Source organism: Pongo abelii, chromosome 15 (genome assembly GCF_028885655.2).
Source record: "Pongo abelii isolate AG06213 chromosome 15, NHGRI_mPonAbe1-v2.0_pri, whole genome shotgun sequence".
Classification (NCBI taxonomy): domain Eukaryota; kingdom Metazoa; phylum Chordata; class Mammalia; order Primates; family Hominidae; genus Pongo; species Pongo abelii.
The window spans coordinates 105,406,275-105,427,294 of record NC_072000.2 but is presented as its reverse complement, the minus strand read 5'-3'; the positions used below and the strand labels follow the sequence as shown (position 1 = coordinate 105,427,294).

The 21,020-nt window shown below is 34.4% G+C and overlaps 2 long non-coding RNA genes, 16 other non-coding genes and 2 pseudogenes across 18 annotated transcripts; all 20 read right to left on the bottom strand.

The window, feature by feature from the left end:
* Window positions 1-1,805: 1,805 nt before the first annotated feature.
* LOC112128921 (small nucleolar RNA SNORD113/SNORD114 family) lies at window positions 1,806-1,879 on the bottom strand. The gene has a single exon (XR_002911366.1). It is a non-coding gene; the product is annotated as a small nucleolar RNA SNORD113/SNORD114 family (small nucleolar RNA).
* A 945-nt stretch (window positions 1,880-2,824) lies between these two features.
* On the bottom strand, window positions 2,825-2,899 carry LOC112128894 (small nucleolar RNA SNORD113/SNORD114 family). The gene has a single exon (XR_002911345.1). It is a non-coding gene; the product is annotated as a small nucleolar RNA SNORD113/SNORD114 family (small nucleolar RNA).
* A 1,241-nt stretch (window positions 2,900-4,140) lies between these two features.
* Window positions 4,141-4,212, bottom strand: LOC112128903 (small nucleolar RNA SNORD113/SNORD114 family). The gene has a single exon (XR_002911351.1). It is a non-coding gene; the product is annotated as a small nucleolar RNA SNORD113/SNORD114 family (small nucleolar RNA).
* A 1,124-nt stretch (window positions 4,213-5,336) lies between these two features.
* LOC103892424 (uncharacterized) lies at window positions 5,337-13,501 on the bottom strand. Its single transcript, XR_002911277.3, has 8 exons — window positions 13,422-13,501; window positions 12,465-12,546; window positions 11,580-11,666; window positions 10,245-10,330; window positions 9,276-9,363; window positions 8,347-8,433; window positions 7,171-7,252; window positions 5,337-6,267 (listed from the first exon to the last, which is right to left on the bottom strand). It is a non-coding gene; the product is annotated as an uncharacterized LOC103892424 (long non-coding RNA).
* LOC112128886 (small nucleolar RNA SNORD113/SNORD114 family) lies at window positions 5,797-5,868 on the bottom strand. Its single transcript, XR_002911337.1, has one exon. It is a non-coding gene; the product is annotated as a small nucleolar RNA SNORD113/SNORD114 family (small nucleolar RNA).
* Window positions 6,760-6,831, bottom strand: LOC112128885 (small nucleolar RNA SNORD113/SNORD114 family). The gene has a single exon (XR_002911336.1). It is a non-coding gene; the product is annotated as a small nucleolar RNA SNORD113/SNORD114 family (small nucleolar RNA).
* Window positions 7,747-7,816, bottom strand: LOC112128899 (small nucleolar RNA SNORD113/SNORD114 family; annotated as a pseudogene).
* Window positions 8,865-8,936, bottom strand: LOC112128884 (small nucleolar RNA SNORD113/SNORD114 family). The gene has a single exon (XR_002911335.1). It is a non-coding gene; the product is annotated as a small nucleolar RNA SNORD113/SNORD114 family (small nucleolar RNA).
* LOC112128889 (small nucleolar RNA SNORD113/SNORD114 family) lies at window positions 9,857-9,928 on the bottom strand. The gene has a single exon (XR_002911340.1). It is a non-coding gene; the product is annotated as a small nucleolar RNA SNORD113/SNORD114 family (small nucleolar RNA).
* LOC112128892 (small nucleolar RNA SNORD113/SNORD114 family) lies at window positions 11,166-11,237 on the bottom strand. Its single transcript, XR_002911343.1, has one exon. It is a non-coding gene; the product is annotated as a small nucleolar RNA SNORD113/SNORD114 family (small nucleolar RNA).
* Window positions 12,060-12,131, bottom strand: LOC112128874 (small nucleolar RNA SNORD113/SNORD114 family). Its single transcript, XR_002911325.1, has one exon. It is a non-coding gene; the product is annotated as a small nucleolar RNA SNORD113/SNORD114 family (small nucleolar RNA).
* On the bottom strand, window positions 13,010-13,081 carry LOC112128879 (small nucleolar RNA SNORD113/SNORD114 family). The gene has a single exon (XR_002911330.1). It is a non-coding gene; the product is annotated as a small nucleolar RNA SNORD113/SNORD114 family (small nucleolar RNA).
* A 460-nt stretch (window positions 13,502-13,961) lies between the features above and the next one.
* On the bottom strand, window positions 13,962-14,033 carry LOC112128880 (small nucleolar RNA SNORD113/SNORD114 family). Its single transcript, XR_002911331.1, has one exon. It is a non-coding gene; the product is annotated as a small nucleolar RNA SNORD113/SNORD114 family (small nucleolar RNA).
* A 926-nt stretch (window positions 14,034-14,959) lies between these two features.
* Window positions 14,960-15,031, bottom strand: LOC112128888 (small nucleolar RNA SNORD113/SNORD114 family). The gene has a single exon (XR_002911339.1). It is a non-coding gene; the product is annotated as a small nucleolar RNA SNORD113/SNORD114 family (small nucleolar RNA).
* Window positions 15,032-15,968: 937 nt separating this feature from the next.
* LOC112128915 (small nucleolar RNA SNORD113/SNORD114 family) lies at window positions 15,969-16,043 on the bottom strand. The gene has a single exon (XR_002911362.1). It is a non-coding gene; the product is annotated as a small nucleolar RNA SNORD113/SNORD114 family (small nucleolar RNA).
* An 888-nt stretch (window positions 16,044-16,931) lies between these two features.
* Window positions 16,932-17,020, bottom strand: LOC112128905 (small nucleolar RNA SNORD113/SNORD114 family; annotated as a pseudogene).
* Window positions 17,021-18,554: 1,534 nt separating this feature from the next.
* Window positions 18,555-18,631, bottom strand: LOC112128916 (small nucleolar RNA SNORD113/SNORD114 family). Its single transcript, XR_002911363.3, has one exon. It is a non-coding gene; the product is annotated as a small nucleolar RNA SNORD113/SNORD114 family (small nucleolar RNA).
* A 353-nt stretch (window positions 18,632-18,984) lies between these two features.
* LOC134759979 (uncharacterized) lies at window positions 18,985-20,840 on the bottom strand. The gene is made up of 3 exons (XR_010136884.1): window positions 20,536-20,840; window positions 19,891-19,977; window positions 18,985-19,085 (listed from the first exon to the last, which is right to left on the bottom strand). It is a non-coding gene; the product is annotated as an uncharacterized LOC134759979 (long non-coding RNA).
* On the bottom strand, window positions 19,487-19,561 carry LOC112128895 (small nucleolar RNA SNORD113/SNORD114 family). The gene has a single exon (XR_002911346.2). It is a non-coding gene; the product is annotated as a small nucleolar RNA SNORD113/SNORD114 family (small nucleolar RNA).
* LOC112128891 (small nucleolar RNA SNORD113/SNORD114 family) lies at window positions 20,134-20,205 on the bottom strand. The gene has a single exon (XR_002911342.1). It is a non-coding gene; the product is annotated as a small nucleolar RNA SNORD113/SNORD114 family (small nucleolar RNA).
* Window positions 20,841-21,020: the final 180 nt, after the last annotated feature.

Below are 21,020 nucleotides of genomic sequence, written 5' to 3'. Positions count from 1 at the left end.
TGTTCATTGCAGCACTATTCGCAATAGCAAAGACATGGAATCAACCCAAATGGCCATCAATGATAGACTGGATAAGGAAAATGTATTCCACATATACACTGTGGAATACTATGCAGCCATTAAAGGGATGAGAGCATGTGCTTTGCAGGGACATGGATGAAGCTGGAAGCCATTATCCTCAGCAAACTAATGCAGGAACAGAAAACCAAACACCGCATGTTCTCACTTATAAGTGGGAGCTAAACAATGAGAACACATGGACACAGGAGGGGAACAACACACACTGGTGCCTGTCAGGGGAGGGTGGGGAGAGCATCAGGAAAAATTGCTAATGCATGCCAGGCTTAATACCTAGGTGATGGATTGATAGGTGCAGCAAACCACCATGACACATGTTTACCAACGTAACAAACATGCACATCCTGCACATGTACCCCAGAACTTAAATAAAATAAATGGATGCCTTTGAATCCAACACCTGAATCAAGAATGAGAGTTCTCTATAAAACATGTCAGCTTCAATGCCTCCACCCATGCACTCAACAACCTAAATCTTTGAACCTCCCATATGCACAATTAGATTCATCTAAATACTTGTTTCAGAGCAATTTCATACCAATGAACAGTGCTTGCTATCACTTCATTCATTCATTCACAAACCAATTTGGCCAATTATTCATTGTTTGTAAAGAAACAGAACAATATGTAAACCCTCAGAAACCCAGAACGTGTCTGATACTGTGCATCTATGTATAGTCTAATTATGCAAACACTTGTAAGAGCCAAAATATTTGCCTTAAGAAGAACACAATCTCCGGACCCAGTTACATCACAACCATCATTTCCAGACATGTTTGCTACTGGCTCTTGCTTTATCCTTTTTAGCTAATTGATTATTATTAACTTATGCATTTGTTCATTATTAAGATAAAATCAGTATCCTTACACATGATCCAAACTATAGCATGGATCATCGTAGCACATGCATAGTTGATCATTACCAAAGTAATAACAGATGATGTCACTTTGTAATGGAATTCAGTGAGCACAATAGCTCTTGTTATAGAACAAATTCTTGTCACTGGCCCTCTTTAAAAATAGCTTTTTATTTATATAACATCCCTAGTTAGGGATAAGACAACCAGGAAACCAAAGACAACTCAATATAAACATGGACAGCTCATACATTTGTCTACATGTTTCTCATTCTGAGAGATTAAAAATCTGACACAATTCCCACTCCCTGAGCAATAGATCAGTACGGTGACTTGCTTCATTACACATGTTATAGTTGGTCCAGGTGTAGCCATGTTTTTATTCACTTATTTCTTTTACTTGAGTTCTTCATGCATTAATTCACTTGTAATAATATAATCATTATCCGTGAATTACAAAAGCACAAGAATAGGGTAACTGATTTTTTGGGTTTTTTTTTTTATTTTGTTCTGTTTTTGAGACAGGGTCTCACTCTGTTGCCCAGGCTGGAGTTCAGTGGCGCGATCTCGGCTCACTGCAACCTCAACCTCCTGGGTTTAAGCAGTTCTCCTGCCTCAGCCTCCCAAGTAGCTGGGATTACAGGCACTCGCCACCACACCTGGCTAATTTTTATATTTTTAGTAGAGACGGGGTTTCACCGTGTTGGTCAGGCTGGTCTTGAACTCCTAACCTTGTGATCCGCCCACCTCGGCCTCCCAAAGTGCTGGGATTACAGGTGTGAGCCACTGTGCCCAGCCGATAACTGAATATTTTTAACTACTGTCTACAGGATCATTTCCAACTGATCAGTAGGTTAGATTTCTTTTATATCGGAGCTTAAACTTCCTGACTCCTATTACTCATCATCCTTGACTCATACCCACGAGTCATCATCTCTGGACCAGGCCACAGACCATCAATCATTTTTTTCATTTAGACTTTGTCTATTTCATTTATTTATTAATTTACTACTTTATAATAAAGAAATAGACATGAATCAGAAAAAAATAGGACAAGAGCTGTGATAACCCTGTTGTCTATCTGTAGAGCAGTTCCTACAGAAATTAGACCTGTTTCTTGAACTGACCTGATTGTTTCAAACATGCACTACTCAACAAAATGTTTCATATCAACCCCATATTCATTTTGGGGCCATGGTTAGTCTTCTTTAATTATATTTTCTACTTATTAATAATGCATTGACCACTCTTAAATGGCCCAAACCAAGACAAGAACTTTGACGATTACTCACATTTTTCTGTAGGTTCCTTAAAACAACCATAAAGCAAGTGGTCATGGCAGAATCAGTGCAGGGAGTGACTGTTCTGAGGATTACAAGGAAGAGCAGAAGACAAAATTTGAGACTTTCTATCCATTAGCTTTTTCATTCTACCTTCCATTTACTCTGTCAGTTGGTATTTATCGATTTGTTAATATTTGCTTATTTCCCCATTAATAAAATAAATATTGAACTTACAATTGACCCAGTTGACCTGAGAATTGACCTAAAAATCACATAGCCATTGATAACTAATAATCAGTGCTATTGCTCTATCAGTGGCTCTATGATTCTTAGCCAGAGAGTTAAAAACCACTGGCCCATTTATTATCCATTCCAAATTAATTAATAGTATTTCTTTCCTTGCCACATATGTTAACAATTAGAATATGCATCTCTCTCTCTTCATGTTTAATCATTCAAATCTTTGTTTGATTCTTTCATTAATTCATTTATATTAACACAATCATAATCCATGAACCGTAAAATTGGAAGCAAACAGCCTTGATATCACTAACACCTATCTAAAGGATTTTTTTCAACAGAGGAATAGATTAGATTTCTATTATATTGAACCTCAGAGTTCCAGGCACTTAGTATTCATCATCCATGAATCACATGCCACCAGCTGTCATCGCTGGCTCAAGCTTGGACCTCCTTTTCTTAATTCGTGTCTATGTGTTTTTATTGATTAATTTATCAGTTCACTAACAATAAAATAATTACCTAAGAGCCACAAAAACTTGAGAGTAAAATACTTAAATAGCTCTTATATCTGTCTATGTCAATATTACTCACAGCAATACACCTTTCATTAATTAAATTCAATGTTTTCATTAATTAAATTCAATGTTTTATATGTATGCATTAATCAACATAATGCTTTATATTAATCCTATTTTTACAAATAGGCCAAAGTTTACCTTCAATGATTGTATTTAACACTTCTTAATAATACTATGAATATCTTTTTTAAAAAACACTGAAACCAAGAACATTGACTATCACTCACATTGGTCTCCACACACCATATAACACATAGACGCAACCATGGATCTTACCATTAAAAAAGAATGATAAAATGAGCCGGAGTGTGTTTATTTTGAGGAGTACAGAGCACAAGAGATGATCAGAAAAGATTAAGACATTATCTGCATTACTCTTTGCATTCTATCTTCCACTGATTCAGTCATATAGGTTATTTGAGATAACATATATTTTATTTACTCTACATAGCCGGACAGTATCAGTCACACCACTGACACAAAACATAAACATTCATTATTATTTCCCACCGTCTATAACATCCCTAACTAAATAAATAACAACCTCATACCACTTATTTCCTAATGGTATTGGTGTTTTCAATATATATCATAGATTTTCTTCTCACTCTATTGCCCAGGTTGAAGTGCAGTGGTGTGATCTTGGCTCACCGCCACCTCCGTCTCCCAGGTTCATGTGATTCTCCTGCCTCAGCCTCCCAAGTAGCTGGGATCACAGGCATACACTTCCACGCCCAGCTAATCTTGTATTTTTAGTAGAGATGGGGTTTTACCATGTTGCTCAGGCTGGTCTTGAACTCCTGACTTCAGGTGATCCACCCGCCTTGGCCTCCCAAAGTGCTGGGATTACGGGTGTGAGCCACCATGCCTGGCCATATCTTAGCTTTTCTTGCCTCACAAATTATTTTTACAGTTGGACAATGCTTAGTCGCATCCAACATAATTTATTTGTATATTTGTTTAATGGCTCCTTCATTGATTGAATTATAATAATAGATTGAAAACTCGTGCTCACAAAGAGCAAAAACAAGACGCTTGCATATTCCTGATGTCTGTCTATAGGATCACTTCCAAAAGAGGGAAAACACTATTTCTTTTCTGATGGACCTCAGAGTTCCAGATAGGCATTCACAGACAAAGACCCATCCAATACCAGTAGTCATGATTGATCCAGGATTAGCTCTGGTGCTCTTCATTCATTGTTACATTATTTATTACTTCATTAATTCACCATTAATCACTTTTAAACACTATCACTCACAAAACCCCAAGAGGAGCCTTGATATCTCTAATTTGTATATACACTCATCCTCACAATACCATATCCCCTCATTATTACCTTTCTTAATAACACAGGACATGCTTTTCATACAAGCATCCCTCAGTGTAACATTCCACATCCATTCCATATTTATCCCTGGGCTACTCATGGCCTTATTGTATTATATTTCATATTTTTTGTTAATGCACTATAAACCTTTAAACAGAACACCCAAGATGAGACAAGAACTTTGACTATTACTCACATTGGTCTCCAGCTTCTAGCACAGAGATGGACCATACAGCTCTTAACTAGTGAAAACCAGCTTCTGTGCTTCCATTCTGAGTACAGAGCAGAAGAGATGACAACAAAAATGAGACCTTCTCTCCATTGATCCTTGCTTTTCAAATATACCTCAAATTAATAAATGTGTAAACATTTATACTCATTTATGTGTTCATTAATTTGAGGTATATTTCATTTTTTTATGAATAACTGGCCAGATGTGGTGGCTCATGTCTGTAATCCCAGCATGTTGGGAGGCAGAGGCAGGTGGATCGCTTGAGGTCAAGAGTTCAAGACCAGTCTGGGAAACATGGAGAAACCCCATCTCTACTAAAAATACAAAAACTAGCCAGGCATGGTGGCACACGTCTGCAATCCCAGCTATTAGGGAGGCTGAGGCACAAGAATTGTTTGAACCCATGAGGCGGAGGTTGCAGTGAGCTGAGATCATGCCATTGCACTCCACTCTGAGTGACAGAGTGAGACTCCATCTCAAAAAAGAAAGGAAGGAAGGAAGGAAGAAAGAAAGAAAGGAAGGAAGAAAGAAAGAGAAAATAAATAACTTTGGACTTGTCCCTGACCCAGAACTTGAATATGGTCAAAATTTATACTATCTCATTCAAGGAGGTAACAGGTATGCAAGATTTCTCTTTAGTTGTTACCAATTTCAGTATGTATTAATAGTGTTTTTTGTCTTTCCACATATTTTTATAGTTGGACAATGCTTAATCTTATCCTTTTTTTTTTTTTTAACACAGAATCTTGCTCTGTTGCCCAAGCTGCAGTGACGTGATCTTGGCTCTGCAGCCTCCCAGGTTCAAGCAGATTTTTGAAACCCGGGTTCAAGCAATCCATGTGCCTAAGCCACCCAAGTGCTTGGATTAGAGGCACATGCCACCATGCCTGGCTAATTTTTGTATTTTTAGTAGAGATAGGGTTTCGCCACGTTGGCCAGGTAGGTCTCGATCTCCTGTCCTCAAGTGATCTACCCGTGTTGGCCTCACAAAGTGCTGAGATTACAGGTGTGAGCCACCATGCCCAGCCCTTATTCATCTTTATTTGTATATTTATTAATTGATTCTCTCATTGAGCCAATCATAAATGTAAAATAAAAATTCATAAACATGAAAACCAAACACATATACATTCTATTTTTTACCAGCTGTCTGTAGGATCATTTGAAACAGGGAAGAGACTAGATATCTTTTGAGACAGACCTCAGAGTTCCAGACACGTATTCACTGTATATGACTCATACGCCACCAGTAGTCATCATCGATCCAGGATTGGCCCTTCTTTTCTCTGTTATTTTCTACATTGTCTGTTGATTAATTCATTAATTTACTAATAATAACTTTAAACCTTATGACTCACAAAACCCAAAAAGATATCCCTAATCATTCCGACATTAATATGTTTCATGAATTATCCTGTTTTTCATATGTGAATTATCAATATAATACTTCTTTTGACTCCAATATCCCTCACTAGATAAAATTCACCATCTTTGATTATATTACATGTTTATTCACAGTACATTGAGTACTCTTAAATAAACCACCCAAAGAAATGCAAGAAATCTGACTGTCACTCACATTGGTACACATGCTCCTTCCTAAGCATGGTGCAAACAGAACACGTGACCATGAAGAAGTCCTCAAATCAGAACAAGTATGTCCATTCTAAGTACAGAGCAAAGAAGATAATAACAAAAGAGAGGCATTTTAACTATCAATCCTTGCTTTTCACCTATCATTAGTTAGTCATCTAAGCTATCATTATTTGGAGTAAACTTATTTCATTTCCTCTTTAAAAAATGAACAACTTCAAACTTACAATTAACCAAGAATTTGAACATTGTCTATAATTATCCTGTCTATATCACCATAGCCAAAGAGGTGACAGACATGTACATGTACTTCTCTTCAGACTTCACTGTTTTCAATACATATTAATAGTGTTTCTTGCCTCACCAAATATTTTTTACAACTGGACAATGATTAACCTTACTCATCTTTATTTATACATTTGTTTATTGGTTTTTATATTGGCCAATTACAAAAATAGAATTAAAACATGTAAACACAAAGACCAAAACCAAACTCATCTAATATTCCTGATGCCTCTCTAAAGTATTATATCAAACACAGAAAATGAGCTAGATTTCTTCTGTGATGGACCTCAGAGTTCTAGACACGTATTCATCGCATATGACTCATACGCCACCAGCAGTCATCATCGATCCAGGATTGTTCATCTCTTTCTCTATTCATTTCTACCCTGTCTATTGATTGATTCGTTAATTCACTAATAGCAATTTTAAGTATTTGTGGTTCAAAAAAATCCTGAGAATAACTTTAATATTCCTAATTTGTATACTGAATCATTCCAACATTGATATACCTCTTAATTAACTATCCTCAGGTTTTTATATATGCATTATCAATACAACACTTCATATCATTTCCATATCTTTCACTGGGATGCAGGTGGACATCTTTGATAATGTCATACACTTTTTATAATACAATGAGTCCTCTTAAAAAGGCACCAGAAGGAAGTAAAAAATGTTAACTATTACTCACATTAGTCATCCTGAGCCTAATCATGACGCAGATGCCTCAGGTGACCATGGAAGAACTTTTCAAGGTGCACAATTCATCCATTCTGCAGAGCACAAAGCACAGAGGAGTTCAGAGCATACAATGGGACTTTCTTGCTCATGATTCACCTTCATCTAATGAGTCATTTAGGCAATCATTATTTGAAGTGTATTTCATTTTCTCTTAAGAAAATTACCAATATCGAACTTGCCACTGACCCATACCTTAAACATTATCTATAGTTTATACTGTCTACACTATCACTCGCCAAAGAGGCCACAGGCATGCATCATTCATTTTTCCTTGGCTATCACTGTTTCAGTACTAATAGTATTCAGTATTAATAGTGCTTGCTGCCTCATCAAATATTTTTATAATTGGACAATGCTTAACCTGATTCATTTTTATTTATTCAAATATTTGCTTATTGATTCTCTCACTGATCCAATTATAAAATAAAATATAAATGCATAACACACAAAGACCTAAAACAAACTGAGTCTGTATTCCTGACATCTACCTATAGAATCATGTGAAACAGAGGAAACTGACTTTGTGATGGACCTCAGAGTTCCAGACACGTATTCATTGTATGACTCACACGACACCAGTAGTCACCACTGAACCAGGATTCTTCCTGTTTTTCTCTATGCATTTTTACTTTGTCTAATATATAACTCATTAATTCACTGATAAGTTTAAAATCTTTCGTTTTTAAAAATCCAAGAGCTTTGATATTCCTAATCCCTACATAGAATCATTATAATGTTGATATATATTTTCATTCATTGTTCTTCATTTTTCATATATGCGTTTTCAATATAGTAGTTCATATCACTCCTCTAACTGGGAAAGAGTTGGCCATCTTTGATTACATTCCTATAATATATTGGACCATATTATATATAGATTATATTCCTATAATATATATTTTATATATAAGATATTCCTATAATATATTATATTCCTACAATGTATTATATCTTTTATAATGTATTATATCTTCCTATAATGTATTTTATACTACATTATATTATAGAAATATATATATTTCTACATTATATTACATTTTTATAATGTATTATACGTTTTTATGATACACTGAATCCTCTTAAACAAACCACTCAAACCAAGAAAAGAGCTTTGACCATTACTTACATTGGTCTGTATGCTCCTTCCTAAGCATGGTGCAAACAGAGCACGTGACCTTGGAGGCATCTTTAAATCATCACAAGTACGTCCATTCTGATGAGTGCAGAGCAGAGAAAATAATAGCAAAAATGTGATTTTTCTCATTGTTGATCTTTCCTTTTTACCTATCTTTAGTTAAACATTTAGGCAATCATTATTTGAAGTATGAACAACTTTGAACTTGCCACTAACCCAGAACACGAAAATGGCATATGATTTATACTATCTTTTCATTATTGGCCAAAAAGGTTAGGTATGTTAGATTTATTTTTGGCTTTCATCAATTTAAATACGTATTAAATATGCCTCATCACACATTTTTATAATTGGACAATGCTTAACTTATTTATTTTATTTATTCATACATGTTTTATTCTTTCATTGAACCAATTATAAAATAAAAACTCATAAACAAAAAAAGTTAATTCTATATTCTTGCCATCTGTCTACAGAGTTACTTGAAACAGAGGAAACTGACTTCTGTGATGGACCTCAGAGTTCCAGACACGTATTCATCGTATGTGACTCATACTCCACCAGTGCTCATCATCGATCCAGGGTTGACCCTCTTTTTCTGCATTCATTTCTATGCTGTCTTTAAATTCATTCATTAATTCACTGGTAATAATTTTACACTCCGTGATTCACAAAACACTAAGAACAGACTTGATATTCCCTATCTTTATACAGAATCATTCTAACACAGATACATCTGTTTCATTAATTCTTCTCCATTTTTCATATAGGCATTATCAATAATTACTTCAGATCCCTCTCATAAATATCACTGGGACATAGTTGACCATTGTTGACTATATAATACACTGTTTCATGATACATTGAGTCCTCTTTAGCAAACCACACAAACCGACACAGGAATTTTGACTATTACTAACATTGGTCTGCATGCGTCTTCCCACGCATGGTGTACAAACGGGGCGTGTGATCATGGAGGAATCCTTAACACAGCACGAGTTGTTCATTCTGAGGAACACAGACCAGAGAAGATAATGACAAAATTGAGACATTTCCAATATTGATATTTGCTTTTCAACTATCATTAGTTAGTCATTCATGCAATCATTATTTGGAGTATATTTAATTCATTTTCTGAAAGTAAAATGAATAATTTTGAAACTGTCACTGGCCCAGAAGTTGAACATTACCTATACTTTATTCTGTCTATACCATCATTAGCCAAAGAAGCCACAGGAATGTACCATTTATTTCTCTGTGGATGTCACTGTTTCATATACATTAATTGTGTTTCTTATCTTGTCTCTTAGTTTTATAATTGGACAATGCTCGAATTTATTCATCTTTATTTGTATTTGTTTATTAATTCTCATATGGATCAATTATAAAAATAGAATCAAAACATGTAAACATGAATACCAAAAACATATACATTCTATAATCCTGACAGCTGCCTGTAAAATAATTTCAAACATACAGAATAGGCTAGATTTTGTTTGTGACGGACCTCAGAGTTCTAGACACGTATTCATCGCAAAAGACTCATACGCCACCAGTAGTCATCATCGATCCAGGACTGATCTTCTATTTTTGGGTTCATTTCCACCTTGTCTATTGACTAATTTGTTAATTCACTAACTATAATTTTAAGCCCTATGATTTACAAAACCACAAGAATAGCCATGATATTCCTAACATATAGGAATATTTATTTTATTAATTATCCTCAGTTTCTCATGTATACATCTTCAATATAATCCTCACATCATGCCCATGTTCATTTAAATACAATTGCTCATCTTTGATTATAATATACACCTTTTTGTAATACATTGAACCCTCTTGAACAAACCACCCAAAGCTAGGTGAGGACTTCCACTATTACATACATAGGTCTCCGGGCTCCATCCTAAAAATGGTGCAAGTGGAGCACATGGACTTGAAGGAATCCTTCAATCAGCAAAGTGCAATCATTCTAGGGAATACAGAGCAGAGAAGAGGATAACAAAAGTGAGATATTGTCACTACTGACCCTTTCTTGCCACCTATCATTAGTTAGTCATTTCAACAATCATTATTTGCAGTATATTCATTTTATCTAAAGAAATGCCTAATTCTGAAATTGCCATTGACCCAGAAATTGAATGTTGTCTATAATTTGTACTGTCTATAACATCATTAGCCGCAGAGGTCACCAGAAGATACCATTTATATCTCTGTGGACTTCGCTGTGTCAAAAGATATTAAGAGTGCCTGTGGCCGGATGCTGTGGATCACGCTTGTAATCCAAACACTTGGGAAGGCTGAGGTAGGCGGATCACTTGAGGTCAGGAGTTCGAGACCAGCCTGGCCAACATGGTGAAACCCTGTCTCTACTAAAAATACAAAAAATTGGCAGGTGTGGTGACGGGCGCCTGTAATCCCAGCTACTCGGGAGGCTGGGGCAGGAGAATCACTTGAACCCAGGAGGCAGAGGCTGCAGTGAACCAAGATCATGCCATTGCACTCCAGCCTGGGGGACAGAGCGAGACTCTGTCAAAAAAAAAAAAAAAGAAAGAAGAAAGAGAAAGTTTTTCTCAAAAAAAAAAAAAGAGTGCTTCTTGCCTTATCATATATTGTTATACTTGGCCAATGTTTCAACTTTTTCAGCTGTATCTATTTATGTGTATTTATTGAGCCTTGCATTGACCAGTTATAAAAATAGAATGAAAATACATAAACACAAATGCCAAAAAAATTATGTTCTATATTTCTGAACTCTGTCTATAGGATCATTTGAAACCGAAGCAATAGGCCAGATTTCTTCTGTGACAGACCTCAGAGTTCCAGATACGTATTCATCATATGTGACTCATATGCCACCAGTAGTCACCATAAATCCAGGATGGATCATCTGTTTTTCAATTTAATTCTGCCTCATTTGTTGATTAATTCATTAATTCATTACTAATAGTTGTAAATCCTATGATTTACAAAACCCTATGGAGAGCTGTATACATATAAATAATATGTATACAGAATCATTCTAACACAAATATACCTGTTTTATTAATTATCCTCAGCTTTTCATATATGCATTATCAATATAATACTTCATATCACCACCAAATCTATTATTGGGATAGAGTTGGCCATCTTTAATTATATTTTACACCTTTTATAATTCATAGAATCCTCTTAAACAAAATGCACAAAGCAAGATAAAGACTTTGAATATTACTCACACAGGTCTGCACACTCCTTTCTAAGCATGGTGCAAACTTAGCTCCCGACCTCAGAGGAATCCTCAAATCAGCAAAGGCATGTCCCTTCTGAGGTGTACAGAGCAGAGAAGATGATAACAATATGAGACATTCCTACTACTGATCTTGGCTTTTCACCCTGCCTCTGACCCAGAACACACATATTGTCTATAATTTATAATGTCTATACCGTAATTAGCCAAATAGATGACAAATAATACCATTATTTATCTTTTGACTTCACTGTTTTTAATATATATTAATAGAATATCCTGCTTCATCAGATATTTTTATTATTAAACTATGTGCCATTTTATTTATGTTATTGATTACTTTTGTTGATCCAATTATAAAAATAGAATAAAAATACACAACCCCCAAGAAAAATAAGTACATTCTATATTTCTGAAATCTGTCTATAACATCATTTTAAACAGAAGGAATGTATACATTTCCATTGTGATGGACCTCAGAGTTCCAGACACGTATTCATTGTCTATGACTCATACGCCACCAGTAGTCATCATCAATCCAGGATTGGTCTTCCTTTTCTCCATTCATGCCTATATTTTTGTGATTAATTTACTAATTCACTAATAACAACATTAAAGAGTCTGATTCAAAGAGCTCCAAGAAGAGCCTTGATATTCCCAATCTGTACACGGAATCATTCTAACATCGATATATCTGTTTCATTACCCTCAATTTTTCATATATGCATTATCAATATAATGCTTCATATCACTCCAATATCTATCACTTAGATACAGTTGACCATTCTGATTATATTATAGGCTTTTTGATAATACCCTGAGTTCTCTTAAACAAATCATTCAGGCCAAGATGAGAATGTTGATTACTACTCACATTGGTCTGTAAGCTCCCAACCATGATAAAAACAGAGCACGTGACCATGGAGGAATTCTCAAATCATAAAAAGTGCATCATTCTGAAAGGACAGAAAGCAGAGAAGATAACAAAATTGAGACATTCTCAACATTGATCCTTGATTTTCACCTGTTATTAGTCATTTTGGCAATCATTATTTGGAGTACATTTCTTTTATTTATTTTCTCTTAATAAAATGAATAACTTCAAAATTACCACTGACTCAGAATATGAACATTGTCTATAATTTATACTATCTATATCATATACCACTTATTTCTTTCTAGATTTCACGATTTTAATATGTGTTAATAGCATTTCTTGCCTTACCACAAATTTTTATAATTGGGCAGTGTTTCAATCATTTTCTATTTATTATATATTTGTTTCCTGATTCTCACATTGATCCAATTATAAAAATAGAAGAAAAATTCATAATTACACAGAAAAAACAAACATTCTATATTTTTTAAATCTGTCTATAACACCATTCGAAACAGAGAATAAGCCAGATTTTATCTGTGATGGACCTCAGAGTTCCAGACACGTATTCATCACATATGACTCATACGCCACCGGTAGTCATCAACGATCCAGAATGTGTCCTATTTTTCTCTGTGCACTTTTACCTTATCTAATGATTAATTCATTAATTCGCTAATAGTAATTTGAAAACCTTTGGTTCACAAACGCCTCAGAACAGCATTAATATTAATATTCTTTATCTGCATATAGAATCATTCTCACACTGATAAATGTTTCATTAATTATCCTCAGTTTTTCAAACATGTATTGCTAATATAACGCTTCATATCACTCCCATTTCTATCACTGGGCTGCAGCTGGCCATTTTTGATTACAGTGCAGACTTTTTAATAATACATCAAGTCCTCCTAACTCAGCCACCCAAACTAAGACCAGAACTTGATTACTCACGTATGTCTGCGTGCTCCCAATCAAGAGGCAGACACAGCATGTCACCAGGGAGGAATCCTTCCATCAGCACAAGCCATCTATTCTGAGGAATACAGAGCAGAGACGGTAACAAAACTGAGACATTCTCGCTAATGATCCTTGCTTTTCACCTTGCCTTTAGCCTGTCCTTTAGGCATTCATTAGGTGGACTAATATTTATTTCATTTTCTCCTAAGAAAAAGAAAAATTTGATCTTGCAAGTGAATAAGAATTTGAACATTATCTGTAATTTATTCTGTCTATATTATTATAAGCCAAAGAAGTAACAGGTATGTACAATATCTCTTTGGACTTCACCGATTTCAATATACATTAATAGTATTTCTTGCCTCAACACATATTTTTATAGTTGTACACTGCTCACTCATTTTATCTTTATTTATATGTTTATTGATTCTTGCATTAGAATGAAAATGAAACCAAAACAACTTCATTCTATATTCCTGACATCAGTCTATAGATTCATGTAAAACAGAGGGAATGGACTAGGTATCTTTTGTGGCGGACCTCAGAGTTCCAGACACGTATTCATCACATATGACTCATACGCCACCGGTGGTCATCATTGATCCAGGATTGGCCCTCCTTTTTTCTATTCAGTTTTACATTGTCTGTTGGTTGCCTCATTAATTCACTAATAATAATTTCAAAGCCTATGATTCGAAAAACTCCAAGAACAGCCTTGATATTTCTGATCTGTATCCAGAATCATTCTAACATTAACATTATCTGTTTCATTAATTATCCTCGGTTTTTCATACATCCATTATCAGTATAACACTTCATGTCACTGCCATGTCTACCATAGGGATAATATTGACCATCTTTGACTATATTTCACACTTTTTAGTGATACATTGATTACTCTTCAACAAACCACCCAAACCACAATAAGGACTTTGACCATTACTCACATTGGTCTGCATGCTCCTTCCTAAGCACGGTGCAAACAGAGCATGTGACCCTAGAGGAATTCTCAAGACAGAACAAGGATGTCCATTCTGAGGAGTACAGCACAAACAAGATGATAACAAATTTCAGACATTATCACCATTGATCCTTGCTTTTCACATTTCTTTAGTCATTTAGGCTACCATTATTTAGAGTACAGTATATTTATTTCACTTTCTCTTAAAAAGATGAACAATTCTGAATTTTCCACTGACCCAGAATATAAACACTGTCTATAATTATCCTCTCTGTATCATCATTAGCCAAAGAGGTGACAGACATGTACCATTTATTCCTCCTAGAACTTCACTATTTCCAATACATATTAATAGTATTTCTTGTCTCACTACCTATTTTTATAATTGAGCAACACTTCACCCAATATATCTTTATTTTTATATTTGTTTATTGATTCTCACATTAACCCAATAATAAAAATAGAATGAAAATGTATGAGCACAAAGACCAAAAACAAACCCACTCTATGTTCATGATACCCGTCTAAAGGATTGTATCAAACATAGAAAATGGGCTAGATTTCTTTTGTGACAGACCTCAGAGTTCCAGAGACGTATTCATTGTAGATGACTCATACGCCACCAGTAGTCATCATCGATCCACAGGACACGTGCTCTTTCTCTCCACTCACTTCTAATTGCTTATTAATGATTTATTAATCCACTGACCACAAATTTTAAAATCATGGTTCATGAAATCCCAATAAGAGCCTAGAGATTCCTAATCCCTACAATGAATCATTCTAATATGGATACAGCTGTTTCATTCACTATCCTCAGTTTTTCATAGATGCATTATCAATACAATGCTTCACATGAGTCTCGTATTTATTGCTACAATACTACTCGTCATCTTTGATTATAGTATGCACTTTTTTAGTAATTCGTTGAGTATTTTGAAATAACCACTCAAACCAAGAGAAGAATTTTAATGATTACTCACATTGGTCTCTATGCTACTAACAAATAGATGCAATCATAGAACAAAGATGCAAGGAGGAATGTTTCAATCGGCTCAAGTGCACCCATTCTGAGGAAAACAAAGCAGAGTCGATATTTTAAAAAACAGACACCTAATCCTCTATAATTCTTGCTTTCTGCATTTCATTTACTTAATCATTCAGGTACTTCACAATTTTCCATGAAGTATATGTTTTTTCTCTTAACAAAAGGGACAACCTCAAACTTAGAGGAACTGGTTCAGAACAGTAACATTGATTCTTACTATTAGTGTCTACACGATCTTAAGCCAAAGAAAGAGGGAACATCTTTGATCCAATATTTTCTTAATGGATGTCAGTTTTCTCTACTTGTATTAATAATCTTGATTGCCTCACTATATACTTTTATAGCTGAACAACGCTGCACTCTCTTCAATTTTATCTATTTACTTATATTTGTTCAATGGTCCTATCATGAATTCCCTAATATTAATAAATCTAATCTACGAATCTAAAATAAGAACATGGTCTTTATATATCCCAAACATCTGTCTATAGGATTATTCCAAACAGAAGGAATAGACTAAATACGTTTTGTGTTGATGCTCAGAGTTCCACACGCATATTACTCATAGTTTAAGACTCCTGCACCACTATTTGTAATCGTTGTTCTATGCGTACTCATTGGCCAGCTTTTTCTTCATTCAATCTTACATTTGCAGAGACTGAATCACTAATTCACTGAAAATCACTGAGTCAGAAAAATGCAAAAATAAAATGCTAGAATAGTGCTAAGAGCTATCAATACAACCATTTCCCATACACATTCCATCTTTTTCACTTAACGATGTCAACATTAGGGATTAATCAACATCATATTTCACATTATACTTGTTATTGGGCCTTAAATAACTATTTGATTAATACTTTTTAATAATACCATGAATACTCTCAAGCAAATAACTGAAACCAAGACAAGAACATAGACTATATTCACATTGGTCTCTTTTTGAACGGAGTTAACATGAGAAACTTGATCAATGCAGAGCGCTCAAATCAGCTAATTGCATCTGCGCTGAAGGGTGCTAGGTGGAGATAATGATAAAAAGGTTGAGATATTCTGTCTGTTGATCTATAATTTCTTTCTTTCATTCACCTAGTCATTTGGGTATTTATTAATTCATGGTAATATTTATTTATTTTTCTTCTTATAACCTTCAAACTTGTAATTGACTTGGGGCAATAACTGGCTATTATTTATCAGTAATTATTACTATTTTCTCTATCATCTTTAGTCAGAAATATTATACATGTGGTCCATTTATTATCCATTCCAATGTACATTAGCAATATTTTCCTTACTGCATATTTCAGCAATGAACAATGCTTTGTCCTCTTCATTTTTGTTTTATTTGTACATTTATTTGTTTATTCTGCCATTGCTACTTTTACAGTATTTTTAAACCTCATGCTCACAAGACTAATCACAAACTCCTTGTATATTTCTGGTATCTGTCTATTACATCACTTTAAACACGGGAATGAACTAGATTCTATTTGTGTTGGACATCAAAGTTTCAGATATGTAATATTCTTCATATACAACCAGCATATACAACCACATAACCCACCAGTTGTCATCAACGGTCCAGGATTGGCCTTCTTTCTCTTCATTCTTACCTACACTCATTTATTGAGTAATTCATTAATAAAGACATACACATAAACCACAAAAAAATAAGCTCTTCAGTATCACTCACATTCATCTATACTATCACAAAGAGCCTAAATCCCTTTCTTTAAATGAATTCAATTTTTCACACAGCATTAATCAACATAGTACTGCATATCAATCTGAAATAAAACATCAGCATGATTGACTGTCTTTGAATCACTCAAACGAAGACAATTTTTACCATTGCTGATGCTGGTCTCTATGCTCCTAACACACAGATATAAACACAGAGTTTGTGAGCATGGAAGAATATGCAAATCAGAGCACAAGAGATGATTACACATTCTCTTCATTGAGCCACAGATTCCTCCATCCTTTTATATAGTCATTCAGGCATTTATAAATTTACATCAATATTTATTTCTTTTTCTCTTAGTAAACCAAACATGAAATACACAAGTGAACCAGATCAAAAACCGTTACTTCTCGCTTTCTGTTATCACCATTAGTCTAAGACAAAATACACTTGTTCCAATTTATATTAATACTATTTTTCCCTCCTGTATATTTTAACAATGAGCACGCTTTACCACCTTGATGTTTATTCATTATATGTTTGTTTATCTACTCTATCAGTGATTCCTTACAATTTTCAAGAATCCATGAACACAGCCAGGCGTGGTGGCTTATGCCTGTAATCCCAGCACTTTGGGAGGTCAAGGTGGGTGGATCACAAGGTCAGGAGTTCAAGACCAGCCTGGGCAACATGGTGAAACCCCATCTGTACTGGCTAATTTTACTACAGTATTAAAAATTATACAATATATTAAAGAAGGCCAACTGCGGCCCAGTGACAAACATGAAATTGATATGAAGTAGTATATTGATTAATTCATTTAATTAATTCATTTAAGAAAACTAAGGATATTTAGTAAAGGAGGTACATTGACCTGAGAATGATTCTATACAAATATTAAAAAGCATCAAGGCTTTTTTTCAGGTTTTGTGCATTATAGCACTTTAAACATATTATTAGTAAATTGCTGAATTAATCAATAAACAATGTAGAAACAAATGAAGAAAAGATGGGCCATTTCTGGACCAGTGATGATGCCTGGGAGGCAGAGGTTGCAGTGAGCCAAGATCACAGCACTGCACCCCAGCCTGAGCAACAGAGAGAGACTCCATCTCAAAAAAAAAAAAATGCATGAACACAAAGATTCTTGTATATCACTGACACCAACTTACTGGACCTTGTAAAGAGAGGAAATGAATGCATACTCCCAATGGTTTGTGTGTTCCTAACACAGAGAACCAACCATAGTGTGCATGCCATGGAAGAGTGCTTGTATCAGCTGGAATGGGGCCATTCTGAGGAGTATAAAGAGAACAGATGATTTAAAAATTCAGACATTCCTCCAGTGATCCTTGCCTTTCACCTTTCATTTAGTCACTTAAATCATCATTATTTGGAATATATTTATTTCATATTCTCTTAAAACAAACGACTCTGAACTTGCCACTAACAAAGACACTTATGATTCATCACCTTTGACTCATACACCACCAGTCATCATCATTGGTCCAGAAATGGCCAATCTTTTCTTCATTTGTTTCTACATTGTTTATTGATTAATTCAGCAATTTACTAGTAATATGTTTAAAGTGCTATAATGCACAAAACCTGAAAAAAGATTTGATGTCCCTAATATGTGTATAGAATCATTCTCAGGTCAATGTACCTCCTTGACTAAATATCCTTAGTTTTCTTAAATGAATTAATTCAATGAATTAATCAATATACTACTTCATATCAATTTCATGTTTGTCACTGGGCTGCAGTTGGCCTTCTTTAATATATTGTATAATTTTTAATACTGTAATAACTATCCTTAAAAAAAGCACTCAAGCGAAGAACATTGACTATTACTTACAGTGGCCTCCAAGCTCCTAACACACAGATGCAACTGCACAGCCCGAGGGCATGAAGGGGTGCTTGAGACAACTCAGGTGAGCCCATTCTGAGGTGTACAAAGTAGGACTGTTGATAAAAAATTTGAGACCTTATGGCAATGGTTCCCTGCATTGTGTCTACCGTTTAGCCAGTAATTAAGGCAAACATTCATTGGGAGGGTATTACATTTTCTCTAAAAATGAACAACTTCAAATTTGCCACAGACTCAGTGCATGAACATTGTCTATAATTTAAAATGTGCATTATTAGCCAAAGAGGTAAAAGTCACATACCATTAATTTCTCATTGAATTTCATGTTTTCAACATATAGTAATAGTACTCTTACCTTGCCACATATTTCTATATTTGGACAATGCCTCATCTATTTTATCTCGATTTACTTATATTTTTGTTCATTGATTCTTTTATTGATCTGATTACAATAATAGAATGAAAGTGCATGAAAAAAAATCACCTTTCTTTTGTGTTGGACCTCAGAGTTCCACACACGTATCATCCATTATCCAAGACTCATATGTCAGCAAGTTTTATCATTGATCCAGGAGGGCCCACTTTTCCTCAATTCATTTCTAAGTTATTTATACATTAATTTAATAGTTATAATTTTAAAACTCTGTGATTCACAAAAATGCAAGAGATTTATATCCCTAACATGTACTTAAAATCATTCTCACTTCAATATCTCTTATGTTAATAATAATTGTAGTATTTCATGTATACACTAAAAAATACAATACCTCATATAAATCCCATGCTTATTACTAAGCTACAGCTCACCTTCTTTGATTATATTTCACACTTTTGAATTATACAGTGACTGCCCATAAACAAACTATGCAAAACAAGATAAGAACTTTAGCTATTACTCACATTGTTCTCTAGGCGCCTAATGCAGACATGCAATCAAAAAGCTTGTGACCAAGGAGGAATTCTGAAGTCAGCTTGAGTGGGTCCATTCTGAGAAATATAAATCAGAGAAAACAGCAAAAAAAAAAAAAAAAAAAGACATTCTCTGCATAGAATGAAAAGGCCAAAACCAAGATCCTTGTATATTCCTGACAACTGGCTACACGGTCACTTAAACCAGAGTGAATGAACTACATCTCTTTCACATTGGACCTCAGAGTTCCAGACACGTATTCATCATATATGACTCATATGCCACCAGTAGAAATCATTGATCTAGGATTGGCCCTTTTGCTCTATTGTCACCTACATTTGTTTACTGATTAATTCATTAAATCATAAAATTATAGTATTATTAGTCACGAAAACTCAAGAAGACTCCTTATATCCCTAATTTCTATATAGAATTATTCTCACATCAACATAACAGTTTCATTAACTACCCTATTTTTTATATATGCATGAATTGATATACTATTTCATATATCTCGTATTTATTACTGGGTTATAATTGCATTCATTATATATCATGCTTTTTAATAATATAGTGAATAATCTTAAGATAAAAGAAATATTGAAACCAAGAAAAGAATGTGAGCCATTACTCACTTTAATCTCTGTGCTCTTAATATACAGAGGCAACCACAGAGCTCGTGACCATGGAAGACTGCTTAAATCACCTGAGCGTATCCATTCTAAGGGTACGAAGCAGAGCAAACGATAACAAAATTAAGACCTTATCTCCATTGATTCTTGATTCCTGCTTTCTGTATTTCATTTACTAGGTCACTTAGGCATTTATTATTTGTTCACTGTGTGTGTGTGTGTGTGTATATATATATTTATCTTATGCAAATGAACACTTCTATCATGAGACTAACCCAGAACAATAAAATCAACTCTTACTTATCAATTTCTATATTATTCTTACCAAAAGTGTTAATATCTTTTATCCATTTATTTGTAAATGAATGTCAGTGCTTTAAATTTTGATTAGTAATATTTCTTGACTCCACACATATGTTCATATTGGACAATGCTTGACTCTCTTGTTCTTTATACATTAATTTATATTAGTTTAATGGATCTATCAT